This window comes from Musca domestica, unplaced genomic scaffold (genome assembly GCF_030504385.1).
Source record: "Musca domestica strain aabys unplaced genomic scaffold, Musca_domestica.polishedcontigs.V.1.1 107, whole genome shotgun sequence".
Lineage (NCBI taxonomy): Eukaryota > Metazoa > Arthropoda > Insecta > Diptera > Muscidae > Musca > Musca domestica.
In genome coordinates this window covers 2172431-2197968 of record NW_026712125.1, presented here as the reverse complement: position 1 = coordinate 2197968, position 25538 = coordinate 2172431, and the positions used below count along the sequence as shown (strand labels likewise).

Genomic DNA, 25538 nt, shown 5'->3' with positions numbered 1-25538 from the left:
TTTTTAATGAATTTTTTGCAAGGACATTAGTAGCCATAAACGTGGATTTTTTAAAGAATTTTTCCAAGGACATTAGTAGCCATAAACGTGGATTTTTATAAAGCTTTTTTGACAAGGACATTAGTAGCCATAAACGTGGATTTTTATAAAGCTTTTTTGACAAGGACTATAGTAGCCATTAAAGTAGATTTTTTAAAGAATTTTTTGTTATAACTTTAGAAGCCATAAACGTGGATTTTTTAAAGATTTTTTTTCCAAGGACTTTAGTAGACATTAAAGAAGATTTTTTAAAGAATTTTTTGTTATAACTTTAGAAGCCATAAACGCGGATTTTTTAAAGAATTTTTTGTTAGGACTTTAGTAGCCATAAACGTGGATTTTTTAAAGAATTTTTTGTTAGGACTTTAGAAGCCATAAACGTGGATTTTTTAAGAATTTTTTTCCAAGGACATTAGTAGCTATAAACGTGGATTTTGAAAGATTTTTTTCAAGGACATTAGTAGCCATAAACGTGGATTTTTTAAATAATTTTTTTTCAAGGACATTAGTAGCCATAAACGTGGATTTTTTAAATAATTTTTTTTCAAGGACATTAGTAGCCATAAACGTGGATTTTTTAAAGAATATTTGACAAGGATAGCGTGAATTTTTAAAGAATATTTGACAAGGATAGCGTGAATTTTTAAAGAATATTTGACAAGGATAGCGTGAATTTTTAAAGAATATTTGACAAGGATAGCGTGAATTTTTAAAGAATATTTGACAAGGATAGCGTGAATTTTTAAATTATATTTGACAAGGATAGCGTGAATTTTTAAAGAATTTTTGAAAAGGACTTTAGTGGCCATTAACGTGGATTTTTTAAAGAATTTTTTCAAGGACATTACTAGCCATAAACGTGGATTTTTTAAAGAATATTTGACAAGGATAGCGTGAATTTTTAAAGAATTTTTGAAAAGGATTTTAGTAGCCATTAACGTGGATTTTTTAAAGAATTTTTTCAAGGACATTAGTAGCCATAAACGTGGATTTTTTAAAGAATATTTGACAAGGATAGCCTGAATTTTTAAAGAATTTTTGAAAAGGACTTTAGTGGCCATTAACGTAACTTTAGTAGCCATAAGCGTGGATTTTTTAAAGAATTATTTCCAAGGACTTTAGTGGCCATAATCGTAGATTTTTTAAAGAATTTTTTCCAAGGACTTTAGTAGCCATTTGTTGGATTTTTAAAGAATTTCTTCCAAAGACTGAACTTGGATTTTTAAAAAATTTTTTGCAAGGACTCAATGTGGATTTTTTAAGAAATTTTCCTAAGGAATTTAATAGCCATAATCGTGGATTTTTTTAAGTTTTTTTTTTTTTTTTGAGACAAATTTTAAGCCTAGAATAAAAACACTTTTGTATGAAAAATTTAGGTTTTCTTAAAGTAAAAATCATTTTATTTACACTTCAGGAAGACAAACTTATGCTAGTCCTTAAAATAAACTACAAGCAAAACAAACAAACCGGAAGACAATTTCTTAAAATTAGAATCTTTAAACTAAAATCTTAAACTAGGAAGACAATGATATGTTTAGATTCGAAATATTTGCACATGGGTTCCAATTAGTTTTACACAATTTTAATTTTTTCTTTAAAAGAAATATTAAAGCCATTTTTTTAAAATAGTTAAAGGCAAAACAATTTTAGATTTTCAACGTTAGGTTTTGCCGCAGGGAGGTTCCGCTTTTTTCCTTGAAATGGGGAGAGAACCACAAACCTTTTTCTGGACACATGGGTGGGGAAGCCAAGATGGATTGATGATAGTCGGGATTTGTTTTTTTTTTGTTCAACAGCACCTTTTCGTTTCCTTAAACGAACCACAAAGGTTGTTTTCTCTCTCTCTCTGCTCTCAAGGGAATAGCTGGATCTCTGTACTGCTAACGTTCGTTTGTTGGTTAAGTAGTTAAGGTAGGCATGCCAATTCTGCTCCTCAAAATGGGGAGAATTAAGGCAAAAATTAAAATTAATTTTTAAACAAAATTTAAAGCTGTTTAAAAAAAATAAAAGGCCAAGGACTCGCTCTCCTTCTCCCGAAGGAGGAGATGTTTTGCCTTTGAATGATGCACTTGCAGTGTATGCATATCTAGGATAATCACCGATTTTTATACCTGTTGCTGGCCATGGAAAATCAACCCTCAACAAGTTATTTTATTTTAGGGGTGGTTTTTCCGATTTTCTTCTAAAATTAGTTTCAACAACGATTTTCTGGTGTGGCAGTGGTGGTGGAAAAATATCCCTCTTCTGGGCTTCAAATTATTGCACACACCAGCAACTGTACTTGTTGCTCCTGGTGGCCTTCCCCTTACATGTCTCTCTTTTCTTTCTTTCCAATTCGATATCTCCCTTGAAGATTTTCCAAATCTCCTCACACGCTACTGAGTGTGCGTGTGTGGTACCCCCTCCCCACCATTGCTTCGTGGGTGTTTAATGTTGTCGAATGTTTTATTGATTGTTGTTAATCAATTATTTTGTTCTTGCAATTGTCTCAAATCAATTTTGAAAATTCTATCAATTTTATTTCCTTGGAATTTCAAATTCTCTTCTTCTCTAAATTTCTGAATATTTATGGAACGTGCTTAAAATTCTCAAATAGATCATGATTAAATACTTCATGGAAAATCGAAGGGGGTCTCGCTCAAGTGTTATTGCTTTGAAAACATTAGCAGGGAGATTATTTGTTGAATAATAAATGAAACATAAGAAATAACAAAACATTCATGGGGGGTGTCCCATGTCGACTTTGGTAGTCAAGCAAGGATTTATGATAGACTAAATATTTCCAAAGAAATTTCATTCAATTAAATGAAATAAAGACGAAAACACAAAGAAATTAAGCCCGTGCTATGAATTTGAAAATAGAATAATAATAAATTGGAAGAGATTTTTTCTAAGCATTAATAGATTTAATTTAAAAAACGACCTCAAGACCATGAAACATGGATTTATTGAAGATAAGATGATGAGGATTATTTCAGGAATATTTCTCAAAGATCAACAGGTTTAAATTTTCAAAAACCAACAGAAGCAGAATTAAAAAAATATTTATTTCAATTATCAACGGACATGGATACTACATTTTTTTAAAGAAGACGTATTTTGAGACACCACACTTGGATTTTTTAAAAAAATATATTTTTTCCAAGGTCCAAACGTAGATTTCTAAAAGGATACTTTTTCAAAAGACCAACTGACATGGATTCTTTAAAGAATATTTTTTCATGGAACAAACATGGGTTTTTTAAAAAATATTTTTTTAAGGTGGATTATTTCAGGAATATTTTTTCTAATGACCAAATGTGGATTATTACAAAACTATTTTTTTCAAAACTTTTTAAAAAAATAATAATACAAAAAGTAAATTAAAAAAAAAAAACATTTCCAAGGGCAAACAAACGTGGATTTTTAAAGAATATTTTTTGCAATGAACCAATAAACGTGGATTTTTTTAAAGAATATTTTTTGCAATGAACCAATAAACGTGAATTTTTTTAAAGAATATTTTTTGCAATGAACCAATAAACGTGGATTTTTTTAAAGAATATTTTTTTGCAATGAACCAATAAACTTGGATTTTTTTAAAGAATATTTTATGCAATGAACCAATAAACGTGGATTTTTGTAAAGAATATTTTTCCCAAAGACCAATAGTAGATTTAAAAAAAATTCCAAGGGCCAACAAACGCGGATTTTTTTTAAAGAATATTTTTTCCAAAAACCAAAAGTAGATTTAAAAAAATTCTAGGGCCAACAAAATATTCTTTTTAATAATTTTTTTTTTTGCAAAGAACCAATAAACTTGGATTTTTTAAAGAATATTTTTTCCAAGGACCAACAAACGTGGATTTTTTAAAGAATATTTTTTCCAAGGACCAACAAACGTGGATTTTTTAAAGAATATTTTTTCCAAGGACCAACAAACGTGGATTTTTTAAAGAATATTTTTTCCAAGGACCAACAAACGTGGATTTTTTAAAGAATATTTTTTCCAAGGACCAAACGTGAATTTTTTAAAGAATATTTTTTCCAAGGACCAACAAACGTGGATTTTTTAAAGAATATTTTTTCAAAGGACCAACAAACGTAGATTTTTTAAAGAATATTTTTTCCAAGGACCAACAAACGTGGATTTTTAAAAGAATATTTTTTTCCAAGGACCAACAAACGTGGATTTTTTAAAGAATATTTTTTCCAAGGACCAACAAACGTGGATTTTTTAAATATTATTTTTTCCAAGGACCAACAAACACGGATTTTTTAAAACAATATTTTTTCCAAGGACCAACAAACGTGGATTTTTTAAAGAATATTTTTTTCCAAGGACCAAACGGGGATTTTTTAAAGAATATTTTTTTTCAAGGACCAAACGTGAATTTTTTAAAAGAATATTTTTTCCAAGGACCAACAAACGTGGATTTTTTAAAGAATATTTTTTTCCAAGGACCAAACGTGGATTTTTTAAAGAATATTTTTTCCAAGGACCAAACGTGGATTTTTTAAAGAATATTTTTTCCAAGGACCAAACGTGGATTTTTTAAAGAATATTTTTTCCAAGGACCAAACGTGGATTTTTTGAAGAATATTTTTTCCAAGGACCAACAAACGTGGATTTTTTAAAGAATTTTTTTTCCAAGGACCAAGCGTGAATTTTTTAAAAACATATTTTTTCAAAGAACCGAACGTGGATTTTTTAAAAATATTTTTTCCAAGGACCAAACGTGGATTTTTTAAAGAATATTTTTTCCAAGGACCAAAAAACGTAGATTTTTTAAAGAATATTTTTTCCAAGGACCAAACGTGGATTTTTTAAAGAATATTTTTCCAAGGACAAACAAACGTGGATTTTTCAAAAAATATTTTTTCCAAGGACCAAAAAATGTGGATTTTTTAAAGAATATTTTTTGCCAAGAACCAAACGCGGATTATTTAAAGGATATTTTTTAAAGGGACCAAACATGGATTTCTTAAAGAATATTTTTTCCAAGGACCAACAAACGTGGATTTTTTAAAGAATTTTTTTTCCAAGGACCAAGCGTGAATTTTTTAAAAACATATTTTTTCAAAGAACCGAACGTGGATTTTTTAAAAATATTTTTTCCAAGGACCAAACGTGGATTTTTTAAAGAATATTTTTTCCAAGGACCAAAAAACGTAGATTTTTTAAAGAATATTTTTTCCAAGGACCAAACTTGGATTTTTTAAAAATAATTTTTCAAAGGACCAAACTTGGATTTTTTAAAGAATTTCTTTTCCAAGGACCAAAAGTAGGATTTTTAAAAAATATTTTTTCCAAGGGCCAACAAACGTGGATTATTTAAAAAATATTTTTCCAGGGACCAACAAACGTGGTTTTTTTAAAGAATATTTTTTTCAAGGACCAACAAACGTGGATTTTTTAAAGAATATTTTTTCCAAGGACCAACAAACGTGGATTTTTTAAAGAATATTTTTTCCAAGGACCAACAAACGTGGATTTTTTAAAGAATATTTTTTCCAAGGACCAACAAACGTGGATTTTTTAAAGAATATTTTTTCCAAGGACCAACAAACGTGGATTTTTTAAAGAATATTTTTTCCAAGGACCAACAAACGTGGATTTTTTAAAGAATATTTTTTCCAAGGACCAACAAACGTGGATTTTTTAAAGAATATTTTTTCCAAGGACCAACAAACGTGGATTTTTTAAAGAATATTTTTTCCAAGGACCAACAAACGTGGATTTTTTAAAGAATATTTTCCAAGGACCAACAAACGTGGATTTTTTAAAGAATATTTTTTCCAAGGACCAACAAACGTGGATTTTTTAAAGAATATTTTTTCCAAGGACCAACAAACGTGGATTTTTTAAAGAATATTTTTTCCAAGGACCAACAAACGTGGATTTTTTAAAGAATATTTTTTCCAAGGACCAACAAACGTGGATTTTTTAAAAAATATTTTTTCCAAGGACCAACAAACGTGGATTTTTTAAAGAATATTTTTTCCAAGGACCAACAAACGTGGATTTTTTAAAGAATATTTTTTCCAAGGACCAACAAACGTGGATTTTTTAAAGAATATTTTTTCCAAGGACCAAACGTGGATTTTTTAAAGGATATTTTTTCCAAGTACCAAACGTGGATTTTTTAAAGAATATTTTATCCGAGGACAAAATGTTGATTATATAAAAAATATGTAATTCAAGGATTAAAAGTATATTTTTAAAGCATTTTTTAAAGGACCAAATGTGAATATTTTAATGAATTACTTTTCCAAGGACCAAACTTGATTTTTTAAAGAATTTTTTACAAGAACCTAACGTGGATTATTTGCAGAAAAATACTTTTCCAAGGATCAAGCGTGGATTTTTTAAAAAAATATTTTTCTGTGATTTTTTTAAACCCTCCACCATGTAACACTTGAACATATATTTTAGACCCCACAAAGTATATATATATTCTTGATCAGCATAAAATTCTATGTCGATTTAGCGATGTCCGCCCGTCTGTATGTCCGTCTGTGGAAATCACTCTAGCTTCCCAAAGAAATGAAGTAGGTTGATAAAATTTTATTCAAATATATATTATGTCTGCAGGACTTTTAGTATTAGCCCACATATAATGGAATCTCCCTATTTTCGGTATTTTCGTGATTTAACCGACATTATTCAGCGGAAATGTTTCAAATTTGGTATTTGAATTTCGTAATGGATACTACAGCCTAAGACAGAAATTTGTATGTGCAGGCCCACGCCTTCGTATAGCCCCCATATAACGTTACCACTCCCCCCTGATATTCGGTATTTTCATGATTTTAGCGACATTATTTACCGAAGTAGTTTCAAATTTCGCATCTGAAGTTCGTAATGGATACTACAGCCTAAGACAGAAAATTGTCTGTGCAGGTCCACGTTTTATAACCCCCAAGGTACCTCCCGATATTCGGCATTTTGATGATTTTAGCTACATTATTCCTCGAATTTTTTTCAAAGTTTCACATTTGAATATTGTAATGGCTTAAGACAAAATTTGCCTATGCAGGAACACATCGACCCTAACATAACGGCTACGTTCGGTATTTTTAAGATTTAAACAGATTTTTTTACGGATTTTATTTTTTAGAGAATTGCTAAAATCGTTCCAACTCCTGGGGGGTATTCAAAGATCGGCCCGGCCGAACTTACAGCTTTTTTACTTTTTTTAAATACTTTCAATAAATATACTTTCCTATAGTTTACAGACTATTGTTGCAGAATTTTTTTTTTTTTTTTTTTCAAGGACAAACAGACCCCTGAAAGTGGATTTGTTTGGAAGATCAAAAAGCAGGCGCTAAACAAAATAAACATCAAAAAATTACTAATGAGCCAACCATCCTTTAATCCCATACTCCTCCATCCAGTGTCGCTCAAAACATGACAGTTAACCTAAATAAATATTTTTCTTTAATCATCAGTTTATAAAAATATATATTCATTAACAAAATATAAATAAAAATGTGTGTGTGTGCCACATTATCCTGCTCATTGCAACCGTATGCCGATTAACTCCTTGGCTTGATGTTGTGTGTAAAAATAAACCAAAATGTTTATATTACCCATGGTAAAGTGACCATTGGTAATATAAACAAATTTTGAAGTCAGATGCCCAGATGTTGGTAAATTAAATAAATATGGGATTAAAAAAAGATTTAATGTTTGAAAAATAGCGGCAAAGGTTTTAGAACCAAATGGGTTAAAGAAAAAACACAAAATAAAATTTTCTTAAAATAAACACAGAGGCACACATTTTTATAAAAGAAAATAAATAACTAAACGGAAAGCCAAAAAAACAAAATCGAAACAGAAGTCAATTAAAATTTGCTTCAACATGAGAAAGGCCTTCTGAAGGCAAACACGGGAGGGAGTGCATTAAATGATCCCAAAAACATCAACTATTTCTGGATTTTAAATAACCTGCCTGTGAAAGTATTGCATTTTCTAGTTCTTTTTAAGAAATGCTAGAAATAAAATTGAGCAATTTTTATTACAATTTTTACAAGGCTATCAAAATTATAATTTTGGATATTTTAGAGATTACTGATTGAAGGACTCTTGGTACTACAAAATTTAAATAAAAAAATTAAGGGACTAAATGGGTATTATGCATGGGCCATGTAGGTGCATGTTTTCATATAACCCCCATATAAGGTACTTTCCAATGTTCGGTATTTTTATGATTTTAGGGATAATTTATACAACATTAATTTCAAATTTTAACAAAAATTGCATATGCAGGTCATCGTTTTAGTATAGCCCCCATATGACGATGGCTCGATATATTTGGTATTTTGATGATTTTTGCGGTATTATACACCAGAATTTCAAATATCGTAATTGAAGTTCATAGTAGGTACTAAAGCCTATAACAAAAAATTATTTATGAAAGAACACGTCTTTGTATAGCACCCCTATAAGGGTTATCATTAAAGACGTATTTTTCTATGGATTTTTTTTTGAAAATTTTGAAGTTCTTTCGAAAAGGTTGAGGTTTCGCCCGGCCGGACTTAACTGCTATTTTAATTGTTTTTTATTTTATTATTATTATTTTTATTATTATTATTATTATTATTATTATTATTATTATTATTATTATTATTATTATTATTATTATTATTATTATTATTATTATTATTATTATTATACCCTCCACCATGGGTAGGAGGGTATATTAACTTTGTCATTCCGTTTGTAACACCTCTAAATATTCGTCGTAGACCCCATAAAGTATATATATTCATAATCAGCATAAAATTCTAAGACGATTTAGCGATGTCCGTCTGTCTGTCTGTCTGTCCGTCTGTCTGTCTGTCTGTCTGTCTGTTGAAATCACGATAGAGCCCACATTATTTGACGTAGACCTTTGAAATTTGGCACAAGTGTGTGTATTGTCCCTAGGATGGTTGGTATTGAAAATGAGATATATCGGTCCACGTTCTGGTATAGTCCCCATATAACGGTACCTCCCGATATTCGGTATTTTGATGATTTATGCCACATTTTTTCACGGATTTATCTGAAAATTGGTATTTGTAGGTCATGACGGGTCCCTGAGCGTGTGGCAAAACATTGCATGTATAGGTCCACGTTTTGGTATAGCCCCCATATAACGGTACCTACCGATATTCGGTATTTTGATGATTTATGCCACATTTTTTCACGGATTTGTCTGAAAATTGGTATTTGTAGGTCATGACGGGTCCCTGAGCGTGTGTCAAAACATTGCATGTATAGGTCCACGTTTTGGTATAGCCCCCATATAACGGTACCTACCGATATTCGGTATTTTGATGATTTATGCCACATTTTTTCACGGATTTGTCTGAAAATTGGTATTTGGTCACAACGGGTCCCTGAGCGTGTAGCAAAACATTGCATGTATAGGTCCACGTTCTGGTATAGTCCCCATATAACGGTACCTCCCGATATTCGGTATTTTGATGATTTATGCCACATTTTTTCACTGATTTGTGTAAAAGTTGGTATTTGTGGGTCATAATGGGTCCTAGCTCGTGTGGCGAAACATTGTAATTATAGGTGCACGTGTTGGTGTAGCCCCTATATAACGGTACTTCCCGATATTCGCATTTTAATGTTTTTTGCCACATTTTTTCTAATGTTCTTTTACCCTAGGGTGGAGGGTATTAAAAGTTTGGCCCGGCCGAACTTAATGTTTTTTTACTTGTTATTATTATTATTATTATTATTATTATTATTATTATTATTATTATTATTATTATTATTTTTTTTTTTTATTATTATTATTATTATTATTATTATTATTATTATTATTATTATTATTATTATTATTATTATTATTATTATTATTATTATTATTATTATTATTATTATTATTATTATTTTTATTATCATTATTTATTAGTATTATTTTTTTTTTTTTTTTTTTTGAAAAATATTTGAGACCTTTGGACTCTGTCAGAGATATTATATTGAATTCTAAAATGTTATAAGTGAACAAAATAAACAACAGGAGTATCAGGACAAAAATCGCGATTTTTTCTTATTTTGAATATAATATTATACTTTTCTATTTTTATTTATCATCAACTTATTTTTTTTTCTCCATTTTTTCCAATATTGTTCCCTGTTTGTATTGAAAGTAAATTTATTGTTTTTTTTTTCATTGCAATGATTTTTTTTATTTTTTTATTCAAATACTTCATGGAATAATGTTATGTATTCAATGTTGAGTTTTCATATTTAAAATTTTATCCTTGTCCATTGTCCTTTTCCTGTTCCTGTACTACGTTTCAATGTTTTTTGATAGTGACATTTAAACTCAATAGACGAGCTTTTTACTTTAAAAATGTATGTTATTTATTGTGTTATATATTGTTAAAATCAGTTTGTAATTTGTGTTTTTTGTAAAACAGATCCCTGAAGATGATTTCCGGAGGAAATCGAAATATTGGATGAATAAAAAAGGAAAAATTCAAAAATAAAAACATAGTTTTTTAATGACCTTAAGCCAAGCTATTAACCAAATAAGTAAAATAAATATAACAGGTCAACAATATACAACAACAACGTTTTTTATTTGCATCAATTTTCACTTGCCACCAGTCAAGCTGCTCAAGGCATCCAAAGGCAAGGCATTCAAGAGGGGTTCAGCTGAAGCAATGGCTAAGAAGTTCATGACGGCAACAGCAACAACGGCGAAGAAGGTTTTCATTTTGATCTAAGAAATATTTAAAAAAATATTTTATTTTAAAAAGTATTGAATTAAAATATTTTTTTAATTTTTTGGAAAATTATTTTTTTCTATATTTATCTTTTTAAACTTACTTTTTGGTGAGTTTCTTGAATAGTTTAAAGAAAACTGTATGCTTTCAGTATTCCCTTTCATGGTATTTATACTATTTTTGTTTAGACGATAGATATCTTTACTACATAGCAAAAACTAATTAAAATAAAGCACGATTTTTTTTTAAAGGAAAATAAAAATAATTATTACTCGAAAACAATAATGAGCAAAATATTAAAAATTAATAAATTGCAATGCGAAATGATAGGATCAAGATATCTTAAACCTTTTTTTTAACTTTGAAAGCCGTTTAATTTTATATTTTTCAAAATTCTTTAAAAATAATTTCTTCGTTTTTCTTATATGTCTTCTTTCAGATTTTCAAAAGAATTTTTTTTTAAACATGAAGCTATATTTAGAGAATATTTTTAAATAAAGTTCAAATATGTAGAAGTTTTAAAACTTTTATCAGAATAGAAATATTCATTTTAAATAAGACTTGGGTTAAAGGGCATTTGGAATTTATACCATATATATCTGCAGAATATTTTTTAAAGATTAAATTGAAAGGTGCTGTCAGATATATTTTTAAAGGGCTTTTGTAGAATGGTAGTGAGTTTCTTAAATAAAACTTTAATTAAAGAAGTCTTTAATAATACAGGGTGAGATGAAAAAACTGCAACCAACTTCGGACTGCTGTCATTTCTAAGCCACTCCGACATTTCTGGGCCACTCCGACATTTCTGGGCCACTCCTACAGCTGTTAAAATTGTTCCAGTGACAGCCCACTATATTGTTTACAAGCGTACAAAATCATTTTGGTGAGAATTTTCCAGAAAAGAAGTTATTAGTGGTGGAGTTCAAGCGTGATAGCGTGATTTCTTTATATTTGGCTGGAAAACCACAAGTGGCTATCGTTAGAGCACTCTAGCATTTAAATGTCAATAAACCTTTTGTGTCTCGTACCATCACTCGTTACCATGATACTGGTAGCATAGCCCGACGTCAAGGAAGTGGACGGAAAAAAACAGCAAAATCAGCAGATATGGTTCGAAAAATATAGAAGCGACTTGATCGAAACCCTCGTCGCAGTGGCCGAAAAATGGCTCGTGAGCTGAACATATCGCAATATTCCATTCGACAAATATTGAAAAATAAGCTCGGGGTACAGCCATTGAAATTCCAAAAAGTGCAAAAACTTACACCGCAACAAAAAGAAAATACACTCAGAAGAGCTAAAAAGAGTTGCTTCGCTTGGCCGAAAGTGGAGAACCGCCGAATTTGGGTTTCTCCGATGTGAAAAAAACATTCGTTGTTCAGCAGTTTATAAACAAACAAAATTATCGTGGTTACTTGCCAAAGAGGTCAGCAGAAAATGTAGTTGGCCACCAGAACTCAAGCGCCGGCTATGGTGATGGTGTGGGCCGCCATAACAGCCGATGGTCGCTCTCCGTTCGTATTAATCTATCGTGGTATCAGAATAAATGCCGAATATTATGGCGAAAATATTCTGGAGGGTGTGTTAAAGCCTTGGGCAAGCAAACATTTTGGCCGCAGACCTTGGACATTCCAACAGGACTCGGCACCATCGCTCTCAGCACGCGCCACCCAAGAATGGTTACAAAATGACGTTCCTCGCTTTATTTCCAGCGCACAATGACCACCAAAATCTCCAGATACCAATCCGTCGGACTATTGTGTCTGTAGTATTTTGGAAAGCAAGGTTGGCACTAAAAAATACCAAAGTGTCGATCACCTCAAGCAAGCGCTTCGCCAGGAATGGACCAAAATACCGCAGAGCAACATTCGGGCAGCGTGTGATGGTTTCATTGGCCGTTTGAAGGCCATAATTCATTCCAAAGTTAACCAATTCGAACAAATCTAAACTCAATCTAAAATTTAATGCAATTTCCGATATTTTTTGGTTTCATTCAATAACATTTAAAAAAATGTAAAAATAATGGCTTTATACTTTGTTGCAATTTTTTTATCTCACCCGGTACATGGTGGACGATAACCGTATAATCGGATGAAGATGTTTGTCGAAGCTATACAAAAATTTGAACCGATCCCGATAAAATTTGGGAGAGATTTTTTGAGCAGTATCTGATGCCCTGTATCAGATATCATTGTTGTGGAAACATATGTATGGGAGATATAGCTCTATCTCAACCGATTTTCACTTAAATTTGCAGTATTTGCTTCTAGTCTGAAGTCTGTCGGATGTGCCACAATTCAGTCCATTTGGACTGATATTAGCCATTTGTTGCACAAAAAAACCAAAAATCGGATAAGGATATATATGGGACCTACATCCGAATCTTAACCGATCTTGTATCGTATATGGTACCAAAGACTTTTGTTTTGTTTAGTGCATATTACGCATAAAAACCTCGAATCTGATGAAACATATATATGGGAGCTACAGCTATATCTAAACCTATTTTCACAAAATTTGAATTACTTGTTTCTAGAGTAAATTCCGTCAGATGTGCAAAAATGCAGGTCATTTGGACTGATATTGGCCATTTGGCGCACAATTAACCCGAAATCGTTTGACGATATATATGGGAGCTATATCTAAATCTGAATCAATCTCACCAATTTTAGTAGGGGTTGTCCCTGGGCCAAACAAATATTGTTTGTAAAATTTCATCTCAATCGGATAATAAATGCGACCTGCATTTTGTTCACAAAAATACATGGACTGATGGACGGACTGACATGCATAAATCGACTCAGAAAGTGATTCTATGAAGATCCTCAAAAGTAAATATTGATCTACCTCGCTTCCTTCTCCATGTTACAAACAAATGTATAAAAATGACACAACATTTTCGAACTATTTTACATAAAATGGTAGGCTTTTGCCCCACCTCCGTGAATTGTTCTATAGCTGTAATCTGCGGAGCAACTGCAAAATCAGAAAACTTTTTTGCGATCACTTTCCAAAAGCAATAGGCTTCTCTTCTGATCTTAACCCTAACTTCATACCAAATTTCGAATTGGGCCATAATAGCGACCTGGAGCTTGATTACAAATTATCGTGAACAGACTGAAGGACACATATAACTAGATCGATTTGGCTTTGCAAGATTCATGTATAAAAGCCTTTGTCCAGGAACTTTTTGGTCCAATAAAACTTATTTTATTTATCAATGTTAAATCGATCCTAAAATTATCCGTTTTATCCTAGGAATCTTAGCATATTCCGATTGAAAGTAAGAAGGAACTATTTACAAGGCTGTTTTTTTAATTTTCTTGAATTTATTGCTCAAATAATGTTATGTATTTAACAAAGTTTATTGTAGTTATAATTCATGTCCTTGTCCATCGCCATATTCCATTTCCTTTCTTTGTTAAACAATTAGCTAAATTGTCAAGCTTCTCACTTGCCACCAGTCAAGCTGCTCAAGGCATCCAAAGGCAAGGCATTCAAGAGGGGTTCAGCTGAAGCAATGGCCAGCAAGTTCATGACGGCAACGGCGACGACGGCAAAGAAAGTTTTCATTTTGATCTAAGAAAAATTATATATAACAAAAAAATAATAATAATAAATAAGTAAATAAAAATTATAAAACAGGAAACAATTATTTAAAAGGAGTAAATATATATACAATTGAATTAAGGAACATTTTTAATTAGATAGTGAATATATTAATACAAAAATTAATAAATATGGCAAATTTGAAATAAATGCCCTAATTATTTTTTCAATAATTCAAAAAATTTTAATAAAATTTATTAACTATTTATTATATTTTTAATATGTTTATATTTAATTAATTTATTTTTTTCTATTTTATACTAATATTATATATTTATAATAAATTAATTTTAAATTTATTTATTTTGTTTTCTATATTTTTATATTTTTTCGGAATTTCAAGCTATTAATATTTACATTTGTTTGTGTTGTTTGAATAGTTAAAAGAATACTGTATGATTTCAGCAACCATATTCAGGGCTTTTATACTAAATTCTGTTAAGGTAAACCCAGAACAGTTGAAGGAAAAAATAATTAAATGCAGACACGACATTTTGTGTAAATAAAATTAAATAGAAAATTTATTTATGACAGTGGTCATAAAAATGGTTATAGATAAGCAAGAGTAAACAAATAAAATTGCAGTGGAAAATAATTTGTTCACTCTTTCGAAAAAAATATAAAAAAAATAAATTAACTCCAATAATCGATTGACAAATTTTAAAAATCTAGTTACATAGTTTTAGTAGTTAGCTAAAATAACATTAACAAAATGCAATTCTTCCTTTGGCCCTTTGAAGCAAATGAAGATTTGATAGACCTTAAAAAAGGATTTTCATAAAAAAACTTCCACTGCCGCCCAGGTAGTCCTCTATTTTAGATCATATTAGCCCAAAAAAATGACCTCTAGTACCAATTCACAAATCCACCATTAAAGATCTGATAACCTTCATTTATAAATAATATTTATATTTTTCTTGTATAATTATATTTTTAGAGGATCTGCTAGGGTTAGCTGCAACATAATTTTTAAGGATATTTTTAAAGAACCTCAAACCAATAAACTTAGAATTTTGACAATATTTTTAAGGATCCTTAGACAATTTAATGTAGTTTTTTTTTAAATGTCTCAAAAGAGTTATCAGATCACTTATTTTTTTTTTTTTTTTTTTTTTTTTTTTTTTTTTAATTTTTGCACGACCAATTGGATCACTGACCATACAGTTTAAGGAAACCTCGGATTTTAAGACGATTTTTTGGAGGTACTCTCCGAGCAAAAATTTGAATTTTTCAAACTTGTGTTTTTGTTAAGAATTTTTGAGGTATCCACGGAGCAAAAAAAAAAAAACGATTTTTAAAGATTTTTTGAACCTGGGAGCTAGAAACGGAGATTTTTTTAAGAACGCCTGGGATTTATTTTGTTTTAAAAAATTTTGAAGAACCAGGCTTTTAAAGGCTTGAATTTCCAAAAGTGTGTTTCGAGGGACAATTGAAACAGGAAATGCTGTTTGTTTTGGGGATTTTTTAAGACCCTCCGGGCAAAACTTAATTTTTTAAAATATTTTGTAGGACCAGAAAAGAGGATTTAAAAAAGTTGAGATTGTTAAAAGATTTTTGAGAGATCCCGAGATTTTTTAAAGGTTTTTTTAAGGCTTGAATTTCCAAAAGAGTGTTTTGAGGGACAATCGAAACAAGAAATGCTGTTTGTTTTAGGGTTTTTAAGACCCTCCAGACAAAAATGGATTTTTTTAAATATTTTGTAGGACCAGAAAAGTTGATTTAAAAAAGTTGAGATTGTTTAAAACTTTTTCAGAGATCCTGAGATTCTTTAAATGTTTTTTTTTTTTTTTTTAAAGGCTTGAATTTCCAAAAGTGTGTTTCAAGGGACAATCGAAACAAGAAATGCTGTTCGTTTTAGGGATTTTTTAAGACCTTCCGGCCAAAAATGGATTTTGTATAGGAAACGTGATTTTTTTAAATTCAAAAATTAAGGTTTCTTCAGAGGAAGAAGTGGAGTTGCGTTTAAAAAAATGCAGGACCTTCGTTGATTGTAATAAAGCTACAGGTCTCAATTATGGCCCGATCAGCACGAAATTGAAAATGGAGGTGGGGTTAGGGTCAGAATAGAAGCCAATGGTTTGGTTGGAGATAATCGTAAAATATTAAGGAGTTGAAATGGACCAAATTCAGAAAAAAAACTTGATTTTGCCGTTGCTCTTCAGCCCTAAATTATAGACCAATCGAAGCGGAATTTAGCATGGAGTTAGAGTTTAGGGCTATAGCCTTTGTTTACTTGTTTTCCAAGTACCATCAGTCAACTAGACTTGCATTTTTTTAAGAATATATTTTCCAAGTCCATCAGAGCTCTAATCGTGATTTTGTTAAGTTTAATTTTTATGGTCCCTCAGTTGGTAGTATTTTTCTGATTCTTAAGATATAGGTTTTTAAAAGTTTCAAATAAACTATAATTTCAGTTTCGCCCTTTTCCAAGTATCATCAAGCGTAGATTTGTTAGAAAAAAATTCCAAGGACTATCGGAAAACTATAAGGATTTTTTTTGACCAACTGAAAACAAATCCTGATGTTTTCAAAGAATATTTTCTCCAGGACCATCAGACTATTGATGAATTTTTAAGGATATTTTTTCAAGGATAAATGTTTTAGCTGCCGATTTTTTTCTGATTTTTGAGAGATAGCTTTTTCACAAATTTCAAAAAATAAAAATTCCAGTTGGGTCCTTATTTAACGAAGATTAATTGTGAATTTTTTTAAGGATATTTTCCACAAAAAAAATTAATTCCAGTTAAGGATATTTTCTAAAAACCATCAGCTATAGAATTCTTCTGATTTTTAAGACAAGTTTTCACAATTTCCCAAAAAAAGACAAACATGAATTCCAGTTGGGTCCTTATTTAACAAGAACTAATCGCAAATTTTCAAGGTACATTTTTTTAGCTGTCGGTTTTTTCCGATTTCAAGAGAAAGCCTTTTCAGTTTCCAAAAAAAAAAAAAATAAATAAATAAATAAAATTCCAGTTGAGTCCTTATTTGACCAAAAATTTTCAATTTCTGACATTAAGATGTCCCGATACGCTAATTGTCTTCTAAATACCAACTAATAGCCGGAAAAACAAAACATTTACCAAGAAAATTAAATAATCAAATCTAATGTCCTCGAATTATGATTCATCAAGGATTAAAGCATGAAATCAAGCAAGAAACCAAGACGAAAGAGAATAACGCCAAACAAAATTCATTGTTTGATTTCAATGGAATTAAGTTGGAAAATCGAATGATGGCTAGGAAAACTAACGAGAAAATTGCAAATTTCATAGTGCATTCAAACGCTGGAAAGGGGACAATGGAAGGAGAGGGTAGAAAAGATTTTCATAGGAATTTTTTGGCTTTTAAAGAGAAAATGTCTTTGTTGAGGCCAGAATTTAGTCATGCTTTTTTCTCTCCTCTCTGACCAAAGTTAATGGTCTGTGTGTGTGTGTTGGGATACAAGACAATATTGGCCATAACTAAACAGCTGTCACGAATTTCATCCAAATACTTGGCATTTTGACTTTTGTCCTGACGACGAAAAAAACAATTTGGTTATTGAATGTCAAACGTTTGGAACAAATCGATTCGGTTGGACCGAACCAAATTTTATGTTGTTCGAACATTTCTGGTTGTCTTCTCCGTTTCTTTGGAATAAAAAGTTTATAATTTACCATGAAGAAGGGCATCCGTAATATGGCATCTAGGCATCCATTGTCTGCTAAGCGTGGCAAATTTGCCCTCTGTCTTGTAACAAAAGAGCGGGTGTGTGCATAGACATGGCAGGAGATCCTACTTTATGTTACGCATGTACTTTTGAGGGAGAATGAGAGAGAAAGAGAGAAAGAGAGAGAGAGAGAGAGAGGGAGAGAGTCAGTGTGTTGTGGACTACTGTTGCTACCCATACACCGGCCGTCTACATGCTGTGATGTGCGCATGCCCAGCCATCACAGCTTGGGTGTTTGGTAGCCGGGACACTATTAGGGACACACTTCTTGTCTCCGAACACAACAAGAATTTTTGGCAATTCGTTCTGCTCCCTATTGTCTCAAACTGTGTTCAATCATTGTCTCCCTAATGTCCTGAAATTGTTTTTCGTCGTTTCATTTTTACACAATGACAGGGCACATTCTTGTTGGATTCTTTTTGACACGCCGCATTAAAACTTTTTATTCTCCTGAAACGCTGGAGACAATGGAACAACCAAAGTTAACTCGGCCACACAGAATCAATTTGCCACAAGTCGTTGCATTTCAATGCCTGGCCCGAAAATGCAATATTTTTTCCAATACCAAAATTTTATGCTCCTTTTCAGGTCCCAGCGAATAAACCAAGAAATTGTGTGTTTGGAAACCTCAAGGAAGAAAAATTTGTTACAGCTGTTTGCCATGGGCAATTCAAAAACTTTATGCCAGTTTTAAAGCGTGACCATGAAGACAATCACGAAGAGACCAAATTAACTCTCTTGTCTTCTGGTATGACACTATGAAATTTGCAATTTTCCTGGTAATTTTATTGTCATCAAACTTTCCTTTCAGAAATCGCATCTATTTTGAGAAAATCACCTAATTTTCGTAGAATTCCATTAATGGTGTTTTGGGAGTTCCTTTCGTTTCTTGGGAAATTTCATGCTTTAATTTGGGGTCCTGAGAATATTTTTTCGGCAATGTTTGGTTAAATTTCTTAATAAATCAATTGTTTAAGGACTAAATTGAAATGTCCTTAAGTAATCATTAGCGTAACTAGTTATATTTGTGGGAGTTTTGAGAACTCTATTTTCAGGCAAAATTAAGAAACAGCTGAAATTTCAGATTTGAAAAATCGAATTGGTATAGAGATGTCAACAAAGAGATTGGTCCATTAAATTGGGACTTTTTAAAAAAATATTATTGGGGATCAGCATACTACAAAACTGAGATTTTAAAGGATATTTTTCAAGGACTATCGGACCACTAGAATTGGAATTTAAAAAAATATTTTTTTGACATAGATTTTTTTCAATATTCTTTAATTTTTGCAGCTCCCTCAGATCAATAACGAGAATTTAAAAAACAACATTTCTTAAAGTACCCCCATTCCAATAATTACGGATTGTTAAAGATTATTTTTTGAGGTGTTTAAGAATACTTTTGAAGGACTAGCAAGAGTAGAGCAAATATATTTTTAAAATATTTTCAAATTTTTAAGGATATATTTATACCCTCCACCTTAGAAAAGAGGGTATATTAACTTTGTCATTCCGTCTGTAACATCGCTAAATATTCGTCGTAGACCCCATAAAGTATATATATTCATAATCAGCATAAAATTGTAAGTCGATTTAACGATGTCTGTCTGTCCACGTTTTGTTATAGTCCCCATACAACGGTACCTCCCGATATTCGGTATTTTGATGATTTTTGCCACACTTTTTCACGGATTTATCTGAAAATTGGTATTTTTAGGTCCTAATGGGTCCTAGTTCGTGTGACATTGTATGTATAGGCCCACGCTTAAGTATAGCCTCCATATAACGGTATCTCCGATATTCGATATTTTGATGATTTTTGCGCCATTTTTTCATGGATTTTTTCTAAAATTTGGTATTTGTTGGTCATAATGGGTTTTATCCTCGGTGGAGAAACATTGCATGTATAGGTCCACGTTTTGGTGGAGGTGGAGGGTATTAAAAGTTTGGCCCGGCCGAAGTTAATGTTTTTTTACTTGTTTATGGATTTCAGAGCTACAACGCACACCTTTTTTATTTTTTTTTTTTTTTTTTCAATGGCCCCAAAACTTTTAAAATTACACTTTCAAGGCCACAAAGGTGAAATATTTAAAAAAATATTTTGAAGGAATGTCATTTTTAAAACGATATTTTTATCCATTAAATAGGATCTTTTCCATTACAAGAATTTTTAGATTACTTACAAAAAATTACCCTTTAGCCAAAAAAAAAATTGACCTGCCAGTTTTTGGATTGATTTAAAAAGAAATATTTTCAAGGACTTCCAGGGCTACAAACGAGAATTTTTTAAAAATAATTTTCAGAACAGCGTTTGGCTTGCTTGTTTGGGATACCATAGTATTTTGTTGTTGCAAAATCGTCAGGCAAAATCCCATTATTGTTGTTTTTATAAAAACAACGTTTGTTTATGAGTGGAGAACGATGGTAATGTTTACCAGGGGGTAAGGCAGGGAATACCTAGGTTTCGGAAAGAGCCACCAATCCTCATCAGTTCCCTTGTTTCTTGTCTGGGATATTCTCCCCAGAAGTTATTTTAAAAAATAACTTCTATGACAAAAACATTTTTTTACCCAAGTGACGAGATCGTAAGCTCAATAGAAGAGGAACAAAAGAATTACATAAAACTAAAATTCTTTTGGAAAATCTTCTAAATCTTACAACCGCACTTATAAACATTTACATCTTTCTCCACTTGTTATGCTTTCGTTCAACCTGAACGAAGTAACATAACCATGTAAGTTTGTTTTGTCTGTTACAACAAAAACCCCTTCGTCGACCGTGCCTGTGTCTATTAATAGAACAGCGTTTGGCTTGCTTGTTTGGGATACCATAGTATTTTGTTGTTGCAAAATCGTCAGGCAAAATCCCATTATTGTTGTTTTTATAAAAACAACGTTTGTTTATGAGTGGAGAACGATGGTAATGTTTACCAGGGGGTAAGGCAGGGAATACCTAGGTTTCGGAAAGAGCCACCAATCCTCATCAGTTCCCTTGTTTCTTGTCTGGGATATTCTCCCCAGAAGTTATTTTAAAAAATAACTTCTATGACAAAAACATTTTTTTACCCAAGTGACGAGATCGTAAGCTCAATAGAAGAGGAACAAAAGAATTACATAAAACTAAAATTCTTTTGGAAAATCTTCTAAATCTTACAACCGCACTTATAAACATTTACATCTTTCTCCACTTGTTATGCTTTCGTTCAACCTGAACGAAGTAACATAACCATGTAAGTTTGTTTTGTCTGTTACAACAAAAACCCCTTCGTCGACCGTGCCTGTGTCTATTAATAGAACAGCGTTTGGCTTGCTTGTTTGGGATACCATAGTATTTTGTTGTTGCAAAATCGTCAGGCAAAATCCCATTATTGTTGTTTTTATAAAAACAACGTTTGTTTATGAGTGGAGAACGATGGTAATGTTTACCAGGGGGTAAGGCAGGGAATACCTAGGTTTTCAATGACTGCCAAGCCTACACACATGGTGTTTTGAAACGATTTCTTTCAAGGACTGCCAAGGGTATAAGCATGGATTTTTTAAGAATATTTTTCATGAATCACCAAGTATCCAGACGTGGATTTTTGCGAACAATTTTTAAGGACAGTAATTTTGTTGTTTTAAAAAAACAAACGTGAAATTCTAAAATAACATTATCAAGGACCCCCAAGGCTATAAACGTGGATTTTCTTTTGAAGACTCATATTTTTGCTCAGAAGGTTTAACCTGGATCGGATTAATATAGAATTTTTTTTGAGGAACCTCAAGAGCAATAAACGTGGATTTGAGAGCAAAATATATTTTTTCAAGGGCCATTAGATGATCGAAAATCTGAGTGCCTACTTCAGAGGGTCCTTGAAAAAATATTCTTTAAAAAATCCAGGTTTAGTGGTCTAATGGTCCTTCTAAAATATTCCTTAAACAGTCCACGTTAATTGGTCTGAGTGTGGCTCAAAAAATATTCTTTAAAAAATCCTCGTTTATTGTTCTGAGGGTACCTTAAAAATATTGTCTTAAAACCACATTCATCATAATTGGGGCACCTTAAATTCTCCTTAAAAATCCACGAGTAATGGTCTCAGAATGCCTTAAAAATATTCTTTAAAAATGCACGTTTATTGGACTGGAGGTTCTTTCTAAATAGTCTTTTACAAAATTCACGTTTACTGGTCTAGAGCGTTTCAAAAATATTTTTTTAGAGCCCACTTTGATTAGTCTTAGGGTGCCTAAATAAATATTTTTTAAAAATCTAAATATTTAAAAAAAATGTGCCTCAAAAAAATCTTCAAAACCCCACATTTATTGGTCTGAGGGTTCTTCTAAAATATCTTTCAAAAATCCACGTTTTTTGGTCGGAGACTGCCTCAAAAATATTCTTAAAAAATCCACGTTTTTTGGTCGGAGAGTGCCATAGAAATATTCTTAAAAAATCCACGTTTTTTGGTCGGAGAGTGCCATAAAAATATTCTTAAAAAATCCACGTTTATTGCTGATGTGGTCCATCTAACATATTCCTTACAAAATCCACGGTTATTGATATAAGCATCCTCTTAAAAAAAACCTTTTAAAATCCAAAGTTGTTGATCTGAGGAAGTCTCAAAAATATTCTTCAAAAAATCCACGTTTCTTTGTCTGATGATACCTCAAAAAATATTCCTTAAAAAATCCACGTTTATTGTTCTGAGGGTCCCCCAAAAAAATATTCTTAAAAAATTCCTGTTTGGTTATCTAATGGCCCTTGAAAAAATATATTTTGCTCTTAAATCCACGTTTATTGCTCTTGAGGTTTCTCAAAAATATGAGGTTCCTCAAAAATTGGAAAAATTTGTCTTTAAAATAATCTTTGTTTAGTTTCCCTGTTAATCCTTGGTAAAAAGAATTCCTAAAAATTTGGGTATTCCCATTTTGATTTTACAATTTTGGTTTATTCACAATGTTGAGATATCTGAGGGTCTTTTTAAAATATTCTTAAAAAATCCACGTTTTGTAGTAGCTGGGTATTACTAACATATTCCTTAAAAAAATCCACGTTTTTGTGGTCTGAGGGTCCTACTAAAATATTCTTTAATAAATCCACTTTTATTGTTCTTTAAAAAAATACGCGCTTTTTAGAGTGAAAGTTCTCCGATATTCCTAAATAAATTCGCGTTTTTTAGTTTCAGAGTCCTTGGAAGAGTTATTCTTTAAAAAATTCTCATTTTGTTGGTCTGTGGGTCCATGACAATTTGTTTGGTGTTTAAGTTAGTCTTTGGTAAAAAAATTCTTAAAAATTTGGGTATTCCCATTTTGGTTTATTCATAAGATTGATATCTCAATACCCCTGCAATTTTCTAAAACAAAAATTTCAGCTGTTTTTCCAATTTGTCCAATAAATAGAGTTCTCATACACCCGACTAGCAAATATGACTAGTTACGCTAATGATTGCTTAAGGACATTTCAATTTAGTGCTTAAACAATGGATTTATTGAGAAATTCAAGCAAACATTTAAAAAAAAAAAAAAATACTCTCAAGACCCCAAATTAAAGCATGAAATTTCCCAAGAAACCAAGGGAACTCCCAAGACACCATCAATGAAATTCTACGAAAATTAAGTGATTTTCTCAAAATAGATGCGATTCCTCAAAGAAAAGTTTGATGACAATAAAATTACCAGGAAAATTACAAATTTCATAGTGTCAGACCAGAAGACAAGAGAGGGGATTTGGTCTCTTCCTGATTGTCTTCATGGTCACGCTTTAAAATCGGCATAAAGTTTTTGAATTGCCCATGGCAAACAGCTGTAACAAATTCTCTTCCTTGAGGTTTCCAAACACACAATTTCTTGGTTTATTCTCTGAGACCTGAAAAGGAGCATAAAATTTTGGTATAGGAAAAAAATGTTACATCGCCGAGCCAGGCATTGAAATGCATTGACTTGTGGCAAATCGATTCTGTGTGGCCGAGTTAAACTTGGTTGTCCCATTGTCTCTAACGTTTCGGGAGAATAAAAAGTTTTAATGCGGCGTGTCAAAAGGACATCCAACAAGAATGCAAGACAAGGTACCCTTGGCTATGTGAGTCACCCACTGGGCCAAGGAAATGTCTTTTGAAAAGAAAATGTCATTTCTTGCCACTACGGAGACAATGATGATTGAAGTCAGTTTGAGACAATAGGGGAGTGGAACGAATTGCCGACATTTGGGTTTCAGTTTTTGCTGCTCGGATGCTATTCATAATGGCAGCAAAGAAGTGTGTCGTAAATGTCGTCCTTGCTACCACCACCACCAAATATGGTGGCTGGGCATGCGCACTTCCCAGCATGTAGTAGGTTATGAGGACAGGGGCATTTGGTTGTTAGTTGTATGGGCCTTGGAGGTCATAAAATGTTACCACTTGCATATTTATGTAAATGGGAAATTTCCAAAGGGCCACGGTAAAAATTTATGGGGAGACAAGTCTTTAGAAAAAAATCTCCTACTGAAGTAGTTATCTGACCTTACGAATCTGGAAAATGTCACCACTTGCATATTTAGGTAAATGGGAAATTTTGAAAGGGCCTTGGGAAATTTTATGGGGAGACAAGTCTTTAGACAAAATGTTTTTCTACTGAAGTAGTTAACTGACCTTAGGAATCGAAAAAATTCAGTCCTTGAGAAGTGATGTTTAGCTTCCCTGGAGTTACATGCAGAAGGTAATGACAGAATACCTTGTGAATATTTATCCAAGACATAAATTTATTATGGAGATCCACTTGGGACCGGGAATCTAAGCCTTTTAAAATCTTTGCCTTCAAAGTCAAGCCCTTCAAGAAATATCCTCCTTAAAGGGAGGCAAAGGAACTTTTTCAATGTAAAGTCATATTTATTTTCGTCTAGGATAAATTCAGAGGGGTTTAATTGGTTTATATTCAGCCATAAAGGCTAAAAATATTTGGAACATATATCCAAAATATTCTGTTCCTAAAATTAAAGAGTATGGATCGTCTAAAATACAGGAATCACCCACCGGTCATCCAATGTCTTTCCGCACAAAATTTTTAATAAATTTGCCATTTGCAGTGAATTTTCCCATAGAGGGTTATCAAGTCTTTCAGAAAATTGCTTTACGGAATGCGATCTTTTCTCATATTAAACCAAGAAAACAATTCCATTTTGTTGAAGCACTTGCCAGTCATATGTCTCAAAGGATATTCAATAATCCAAAAATTCCTAAAATATACCCAAAATTAAAATAAAAAAAAAAAAAAAAAATATTTCCCCTTGCAAATAATTCCCCACACACTTTTGAAGTCATCCTCTATCGGGCATCCCTCAAAGAATATTTGATCATCCGAAAAATCCCTTAAATTAATTTGTTTAACTAGGCCAGGAATCACCAGTCATCCAATGTCTTTCCACACAACATTTTTAATAAATTTGCACTGAATTTTTCCATAGAGGGTTATCCAATTTTTCAGAAAATTGCTTTCCGGAATGAAGACCAAAT

General features: G+C 31.7%; 2 long non-coding RNA genes across 2 annotated transcripts; both read right to left on the bottom strand.

Annotated features, from left to right (window-relative positions):
• Nucleotides 1-10616: 10616 nt before the first annotated feature.
• Nucleotides 10617-10893, bottom strand: LOC105262413 (uncharacterized). Its single transcript, XR_891785.3, has 2 exons — nucleotides 10859-10893; nucleotides 10617-10751 (listed from the first exon to the last, which is right to left on the bottom strand). It is a non-coding gene; the product is annotated as an uncharacterized LOC105262413 (long non-coding RNA).
• Nucleotides 10894-14064: 3171 nt separating this feature from the next.
• Nucleotides 14065-14791, bottom strand: LOC109614143 (uncharacterized). The gene is made up of 2 exons (XR_002195397.2): nucleotides 14722-14791; nucleotides 14065-14334 (listed from the first exon to the last, which is right to left on the bottom strand). It is a non-coding gene; the product is annotated as an uncharacterized LOC109614143 (long non-coding RNA).
• Nucleotides 14792-25538: the final 10747 nt, after the last annotated feature.